This window comes from Gadus chalcogrammus, chromosome 15, assembly GCF_026213295.1.
Source record: "Gadus chalcogrammus isolate NIFS_2021 chromosome 15, NIFS_Gcha_1.0, whole genome shotgun sequence".
NCBI lineage: Eukaryota > Metazoa > Chordata > Actinopteri > Gadiformes > Gadidae > Gadus > Gadus chalcogrammus.
In genome coordinates, this window is record NC_079426.1 from 19868943 (window position 1) to 19877157 (window position 8215).

Below are 8215 nucleotides of genomic sequence, written 5' to 3' on the forward strand. Positions count from 1 at the left end.
GGAAGCGTGTCTTACACGTGCTGAGCGACTCCCAGCTGATAAAAAACAATAACCCTTCATCTGGTAGCAGCTAGAAGTTTCTGCCGTGTTTTACTTTCCTGTTGACTGTTAGGGTCAGATCCACATGGCCTGTGTGAAGTGGGCGGAGCCGGTGTGACGTATTACCCTCGGCTTCCTCACTAGTCTGAGGTGCTGCCTTCTGTGGATGGAGCAGCTATTGCAGCCTTCAGTAAGGTCCTGCTCCCCTTGTGGCTATGTATAGTATTTACGGCTTATATGTTTGGTCCTGCTTCCTAGAGGCTATGTGGGAGCAGCTCATGTTCTTAAAATACGTAACAACATTCTTTCCAAAAATTAAACATTTAGAAGAATACGTGACACTTTGCTTTGATAGTTATATACCTCTGATTGGAGATTGATTGTCGGTGGCTCCTCTAAAATAATGTTTGTACCTTAAACTAAAAATGACACAATTAATTAACACTCAATCATTTCACATTTGATTAGCAAGACAATTATTTATGTCCATTGCCAATACATGAATACGTAACATACTTATTACAAACGCCTTGGATGTCGAGGCAGTGGGGTCAGAGGACATCCCCCCTTCCACTCCTACCATCATCGGCCGACCTTCGTTATTGGCGAGGGCCAGCTCCTCCAAAGTGGTGAAGGGCGGTGGAGCGGTCCCCCTCCCAGTCGTATTAATTTGGGTTTTCTTTTTATTTGCTACAGAGGCCTGTTTCAGGTAGCTGGTTTTGAGGCAACCCCGAGTTTGTTCGCTCTGAGTTAGTGGAAACTCTGGGTTTTCCGTTTCAGGTAGCAGGTTCAGCGCAACCGAGAGTTAGTTGCTGCGGCAACATACGCCGTGGACCTAACCTGCTCGGGAGGTGGTTAGACCTACTCTGAGTTTGTTGTCTATAAGGCTGAAGGCAGCTCTCCGACAGAAGGAAGTGTTAGAAATGGCATGTCCTTTTCTACGAGAGCCCGTGGACGTAGAGGCTGCGATCCGAATCTCCGTGAGGAACGATTATTAAGACCCCGGTTGGATATACTTTCTTTTCCTGATAATTTTCTTCACGAGCGCTATCGTTTTTCAGCGCAATCTATCATTTATTTAGACCACCTTCTCAGCCCCCATGTTAAATGTCAAACGCACCGGGGGCATGCTTTAAGTTCAATACAAATTATTTGTGTGGCACTCCGTTTTTTTGCAAACGGCAGCTTTCTTTACAACGTCGGTGACGCCGAGCACATTTCAAAGGCAACCGTGTGTCGGTCTGTCAGAAATGTGACTTTGGCACTGAAACGTTTTCTTTACACGTTTGTGATGTTTCCAAGTCACCGACCTATACGAACAATCAAGGAAGAGTTCTACAGAATTGCAGGTAACAGTAGCAACAATGTAGCAACGTTCCAAGAAACAATGTTTCTTGGAACGTTTTAATTTAATAAATAATGTGCACAATTTAATTAAATAAATAAATTTGTAATGTTCTAGATTTTCCGGGTGTCATCGGGTGCATCGATGGAACTCATATTCCTATTAAAGCTCCTTCACTGAATGAAGGAGACTATGTTAATAGGAAGTCCTTCCACAGCATCAATGTGCAGGTACAGGTGAAGGCCTAGACCTTCAGCATTTTAAATTAAAGATACTTAACAAAACAGACTCTGTATCTAATTATACTCCTCTGCAATTTGAAGGTTGTATGTGATGCCAGAAATATCATCACCCAAGTGGAGGCAAAGTGGGCGGGGTCTGTGCATGACGCACGCATATTTCGGGAGTCTAATCCGAGGGCACTCGCTTTGCCCGTGGTGAGTTAAGCCTATATTTGAAGGATTTATAATCCATATTTGTTCAGATGATTAATATTTCACCTGTATCGTAGGAGAGTTCGACGGTCATGTTTTAGGTGACAGAGGGTACCCCTGCCAGCCTTGCCTTCTGACCCCGTATGCCGATCCCGTGCCAGGACCACAGCAGCTCTACAACCTGGCGCATATGAGGACGAGAGCCAGGGTCGAAAACACGTTCGGGATCCTGAAGGCAAGATTCCAGTGCCTCCAAATGCTGCAAGTCACACCAGAAAAGGCTTGTGACATAATAATTGCATGTGTGGTTCTACACAACATCGCGATTTTGAGAGGGGAAAATTGCCCACCTGCAGTTGCAGATGAGCAGCACATCAACCCAAACCATGCCATGGATCCACAGGACGGAAGGGTGGTTAGAGAAAGACTGCCAAAATCATTTTGTTTGAGTTTTCTATGTAGTTAAATGCATTTTATAATTCCCGAAATGTTTTCTTTGGCATTCTTTCGCCTTGTATGATAGTAAACTCGTGTGACAGACCCAGCCTCTGGTAGGGGGTGACACTGTTCCAACAAAATAACTTGTCCCTACACAGCCCGTGTTCTAATAAAGACAATATACTTTTTATGAGGATTTCTTTATTTCCTGAAAGCACAAAAAAAAAAGTCATTCATATTGGGTATGTTTTTGGAGCAGGAAACAGTATCCCAGTTTGCACCTCACCCACCTTTAACATATGTTCCAAAGCATCCTTTTGCAACTTTTGCCTAATGTGGTCCATTTCCAAGTCTGCTTTGTTTATTTGTTTTTCCAGATAGATTTTATAGAGCTCTTTGACTGGAAGCTATAGGAATGCAAAATATGACATTGGATTTCACAGTGCCAAGTACAGCGTTTCATTATAATTCCAGGGAGAATCTTACAGAGGTAAGCTGTGAATTAGAAGTGGATGGCCTCTCATTGAATTCGATTTCATCCTGTTTGAGAGAAAGAAGATGTCAGTTTTAAATTGTACAACGCTATCATCAACTTTTAGATGTTATTTTTAAAAGGTGTTAACCTCAATAGGCCTTTCCTCTTCCCTTTCAAATGCCGCAGACAATGTTTCTCCATCATCTTCCTGTAATGACATTAACAGTTGTGTTCAGCAATTATCAAGACATTATTTATAATCTGTGGAAGGTGAAGAATTGTTACAATTGCATGGAGGTTGGTGAGGGCATCTGGTTCCAGTAGGGCGATGACGCCATCAGTAACTGGAAGAAGATGATTAGACAGTGAAATTATTACTTGAGCCAGAATATTGCCCCATCTAATTTGCAACTCGCTGGGTTGCGTGTACATATTTAATTATTTTGAATAACCAACCTCTTATAAAGGCACTTCTATCCTGGGGGGTGGGGGGGATCAGAGGAGCTCCCTCCAGGGATGCCCTCAGCCAAAGGACGCATACTCTGTTGGCTGAGGGCCATCTCCTCAGCCACTATGAAGGCTGCAGGTGGTGGACCCCCTCCAGCCTCTGCTTTTTTTCGATTTGCTAACATGGAGGAAAATGTTACCCTAATATTCAGTAAGCGCTATTTTGAAGACACATATACATGTATACATACATACAATGCATTTTTCCTAGGTGTAGCCTTCTAATATATCTAAATCCTATTAAATATTGGCAGTGTTGGGGTGGCTGAGAAATGTACTACTTACATTTACTACTTAAATATAGACCCATCACACGTTGAATGTAGCTCTTAAATTAGGTAGAGCGAGCAAAACAGCACAATTGATTTGATTTCAATTAAACATTAGTTTACCTGTTTGAACTATATTTTTAAACTTCATTTTCTTTTGCTGCCAAGTCCTCTTGGGGCAACGTGGGTTGTTCCTGTGTAAATTGACACACACACACACACACACACACACACACACACACACACACACACACACACACACACACACACACACACACACACACACACACACACACACAATTTACATATTGAATAAGTGGAAGATATTAAACTTTCCTCTTATTTTATTTTATTTTACATTTACATTTACATTTAGGGCATTTAGCAGATGTTACTATTTTATTTTACTCACGCATTGACTTGTTCAGCAATTTCCTGCCAAGCTCTCTCTCGCTGCTGCGGCGCTATTGCTTTTTTTGGTGAAAATTGGTAACTGCTCTGCATATGCGTGCATGAGAATTCCCAATTCCGTGGGGGAAAAGTAACTGGATCTCCGCTTTTGGTCCATGTTTGATCATGATATCAGAGATCCATTGATGATGGCTCTTTATAGTCAACAGGCACGCCCCCAACCCAGCGTGAACACACTCAGAGTTGATTAAGCCAACGCTGATCACCTGTTCTGAAACCGAAAACCCAGAGTTGCTTTTCAACCCTGAACTCTGAGTCAACCAACTCATAGCGCAGGATTAAACTCAGAGTATGTTAAACCAGCTACCTGAAACAGGCCTCTGGTAATCAACATGAGATTAAAGGTTGGAGCCTAGGCCATTGCAAATCATAGGCTAGATTCACCTGAAATTATTCAAATGGGTGCTTACAACTTACCACATTGAATAATATTTTTATATTTATTTTTGACTTGGCCCCATGTTCGTAGGAGCGTGCTGGCACCACATCTATGGGGGTAAAAGGCATGATGATGCATGATATTTTTTAGACAATATGCAGAATCTTTTCACTTACGAATTAACACCGTTGGCTATTTTTTGCCAGCACGCCACCCTAGCCATATTATGGGCAACCGTGTTCCCCTTGGCTGTGATTTGGACTTTGAATTCCTCGTAGGAATTCATAATAATACACTGCTCGTCTTGGGTAAAATACACCGCTCTCGCTCGATTCATTTTGCATAAGGGTGAGTCAAATGACGCGATAAACGCCCCTTTTATGTGAACACACATTGAACCTAAAGCAGAACATCTGGTTTGACTAATTGAATCTAAAGTGAGCGTCGTGGTACCATGTAACTCTGATTGCGAGTTGCGTCTCTATCGAGCCAGGTTTTCCCAAGAAAGCCTGGGTATGTTCAGCGAGGTTCGTGGTATACCCCCCAGGGCAATATCTGAATTGGACAATCTGGATGAGGCAATAGATCTGCCTGAGCCCAAATACAATATTTCCTCTCCGTCTGCCTCCCCATCCTCCAATCCGATGTCCCAATTTGACCATCCTGGGAGAGAAAGGGAAATCCAGTTTGTGGCCGAGAGTTTTTCTCTCATTCAGGGACACCTAGAAGACAGGATTGAAGGCAGTGATCATAGTTTAGAAGACTCTTCTGAGCCTGTGGTTAAAACATCCAAGGCAATGACTGACTTCAACAATCTGGAAGAGGAGCCCAAATACAATGCTGCCTCTCTATCGTCTTCTGAAAGACAGAAGAAAATCCGAAGGATCGAACATGTCCCTAGAAGATTTCAAATCTCTTTGGATGAAAATTCCTGGAAAAAACTTAGACCAAAGAAAGGGTATCACAAATCGCAACAGTCTTGGACACATGTTTTGTATAAGAAATTCAACAAACAAAATCATTGCTGTGTCCCTGTTTTTAAATACCAACACATCAGACCGGCAAATAGCAGAAACATAAATTGTCCATTCTTTCATGCGGTGTGCACACATTTCCTTTCTGCAAAGCAGTTTATACTTTCTCAATGGATAAAAAACCCTAGATAAAGAAAATAAAGTGTTTTTGACAGTGTGCCGCTATGGAAATGTGTGTCACCTGAAACAACACACAAGGTACAGACTGGCGTCAAATGTTAGGAGAGGGAACATTGCTAAAAAAAAATCAAAGGTGGGCTCAGTAACACCTACTACAAATTCCTTAGCCAAACCCCTCAAGAGGATATAAGGGCTGGGAACATGACTAGATGTCTTAATAGAGGCATCTTAAATGCAATTTCTTGCGAAGTCAGGAAAAGTCTAACCTTGCATGATAATGTTGTGTTGGAGGTGCTTCTCACTCAGAATATTATGAGAGAATGTGACAGACTTTGTTCATTTCCCTGGGCACATCCAGAATTTTCAAGCAGACCCCCTGGACATGGTTGTGGTGCACCCCCCTTGCCTGTGGCTGAGATGCTAACCAACGACCACACTGTACACTCGATGCCTACTGGCTCTTGCAGTTTCTCCACACTGTTCGTCAATTCACTGTGCTGACAGTTCGCCAAGTGGAGACAGGCTTCAGCTGGGCGCTGAGGCAGGCTTTTCTCCTATCCTTTACAAGGAAAATATTTTTACCTATTTGAGGAGATGCTTCGCTATCAGCCAGGGTAGACGGCAGATGAAGACCATCCAGAAATATACTGTGCTCCACCTTTGCTCGGCGCATGTGCTCAAGGCCATTAGTGGAATCATTGGTAAGCATGTGACTGACAAAGGTCCCAGGGAATTTTTGACTTTTGTGTATGTCAGGCTGCAGAACACACAAAGTCTGGATGCGGCCATCCAGGTGTTCAGGGCCCTGTGCATCATTTTGTTTGCCAAAAGTAATTCACCTGTTGTAATAAACAGTGTGGAGGAGCTGACAGAGATGATACAGTCAGTTAACTGTGATGTAATTTCAGAGGACCAGGTCGATGCAAAGACCTTCATGACCTTTGAAGACCTTGAAGACGTAGATTCCACGACGATTGTCGGCACGTCTCCGTTTGTCTTCCGATGCGTCTCTGATGATGCTGCCGAAGCACTGGATTCAGAGCCAAATGAAGAGGAGGACACTCTGTACTATTGCCCTGCCATAGTCCGAACACTCCTGGACAAATACATGTCTATCTATCCACTCTGGAGTGGGCTGACGTTGGGGTATCTGTCACGCCAAGCTCCACGCCCAAACAATCCCCAAAAATACATGCACAGCCGAAATGTACCGATCAAGCGCCACGTCACAAGGCATATAATAAAATCAAACGGTCCAAGACTTGGGGAATCAGAGGGATGGGTGGGAAAGCGTACAGGTGTGTGTTCAGCCACGGTCTGTGAGTGAACGCATCCACCCCGAGTGGGGGATTGTCCTTCGCGCTGAGAGAGAACCACATCTTGCACTGATCGGGGTGCAGAGTTCAGTCTCCTGGTTGGGGACCCCCCCCTCGACATTATGTCTGCCCCCTTTGTTCAGGACACCGGGGATGTAGCACGTCCGAATGCTCAGTATGCATTGTGTAGTAGGCAAAAGGTTTCCGAATGTGTACTACCGCCACACTATAAAACGGTAGTTCACTAAGCTATCCCACAATTTGAGTAAGGTCCGCTTCAGCCTGTAGGACATGGACATCCAACGTCCAAGTGCTGTCACGTGATTCCACTTGCCACCCCCACTGACGTCGCATGGGAGAGCTTCATTCTCTTGTTCCCATTGAAATTAAGTTCATGTGATTTGTTGTGGTTCACAGCATCCATCACACTTTAAGGATAATCCTGGCCCTGAAAAATACTGTATGGGTGGTATTTACACATGTCCCTGCTGCAGCTACAGAATTGATCGGCAGTTGAATTTCCAAACGCACATGAACAATCACCTTAAACAGGCAGTGAAGCATGAAGGTACGAAAATATTTTTTGGACTACTTCTCTTTAATTTCAGTCCAACAGAAATGTAACAACTACTCAGTAGAAATTGGCTCCCACTCAAATACTTGATTGAATATATGACAGGTTACTTAATTCGCAAGTGTAACTATCCATGCAGAACAGCTGCACACTTTCACTGCCTGTACTGCAGTCAATCTATCATCCGGAAAGAGAAGTGAAAACTACACATATCTCAATGTATCCGGAAAGAGCAGTATACACTACACATATCTCAATGAAGCATCACTACAAAAAGATTACGTCCGTCACCTTCTCCTGTATAATTTAAGCAGAACCACTTGCCATAGGCACTCCATTCAAATATTGATGTATCCTTGTCCAATAGACCTAACTTCACACACAGTAGCCATAACAACAGTAATATCATATAATTTGTAGGACATGTGCTTGGCACATTATTTCTGAATTGACTTTGATTGACCCATTTACAATTTCAGCAGCGTCTCCATCACCAACACCGGCACCAACCTCCCCGCCTCCTCTTCCTTCTAAATGCCCTCTGCGGCCAACCTCCCCGCCTCCTCTTCCTCCTAAATACCCTATGAGGCCACCACGGCAGCGGAAGAAAGCCACAGTGACATTGTCACTGTGGGTTAACCCTGTCACAGCAGCCAATCACCTCGGAGCGCAATGTTTGGACCAAAACAATGGTGTGTATGCTGTGGGGAAGTCCTTCTCTGCCCCCTGCTTGCCCATCCATGTCAAAAAGAAAACCTGGGGTCAAGAGCAGGGTAGCAGTTGTGAACTGAATATTTGTAGAATACATTTAGAG

General features: G+C 43.7%; 1 long non-coding RNA gene and 1 pseudogene across 1 annotated transcript; one reads left to right on the forward strand and one right to left on the reverse strand.

Moving 5' to 3' along the window:
- The first annotated feature begins 738 nt into the window (after positions 1 to 738).
- On the forward strand, positions 739 to 2400 carry LOC130405130 (putative nuclease HARBI1; annotated as a pseudogene).
- Positions 2401 to 2504: 104 nt separating this feature from the next.
- Positions 2505 to 3342, reverse strand: LOC130405131 (uncharacterized). The gene is made up of 5 exons (XR_008904302.1): positions 3188 to 3342; positions 3017 to 3075; positions 2880 to 2939; positions 2743 to 2796; positions 2505 to 2663 (listed from the first exon to the last, which is right to left on the reverse strand). It is a non-coding gene; the product is annotated as an uncharacterized LOC130405131 (long non-coding RNA).
- Positions 3343 to 8215: the final 4873 nt, after the last annotated feature.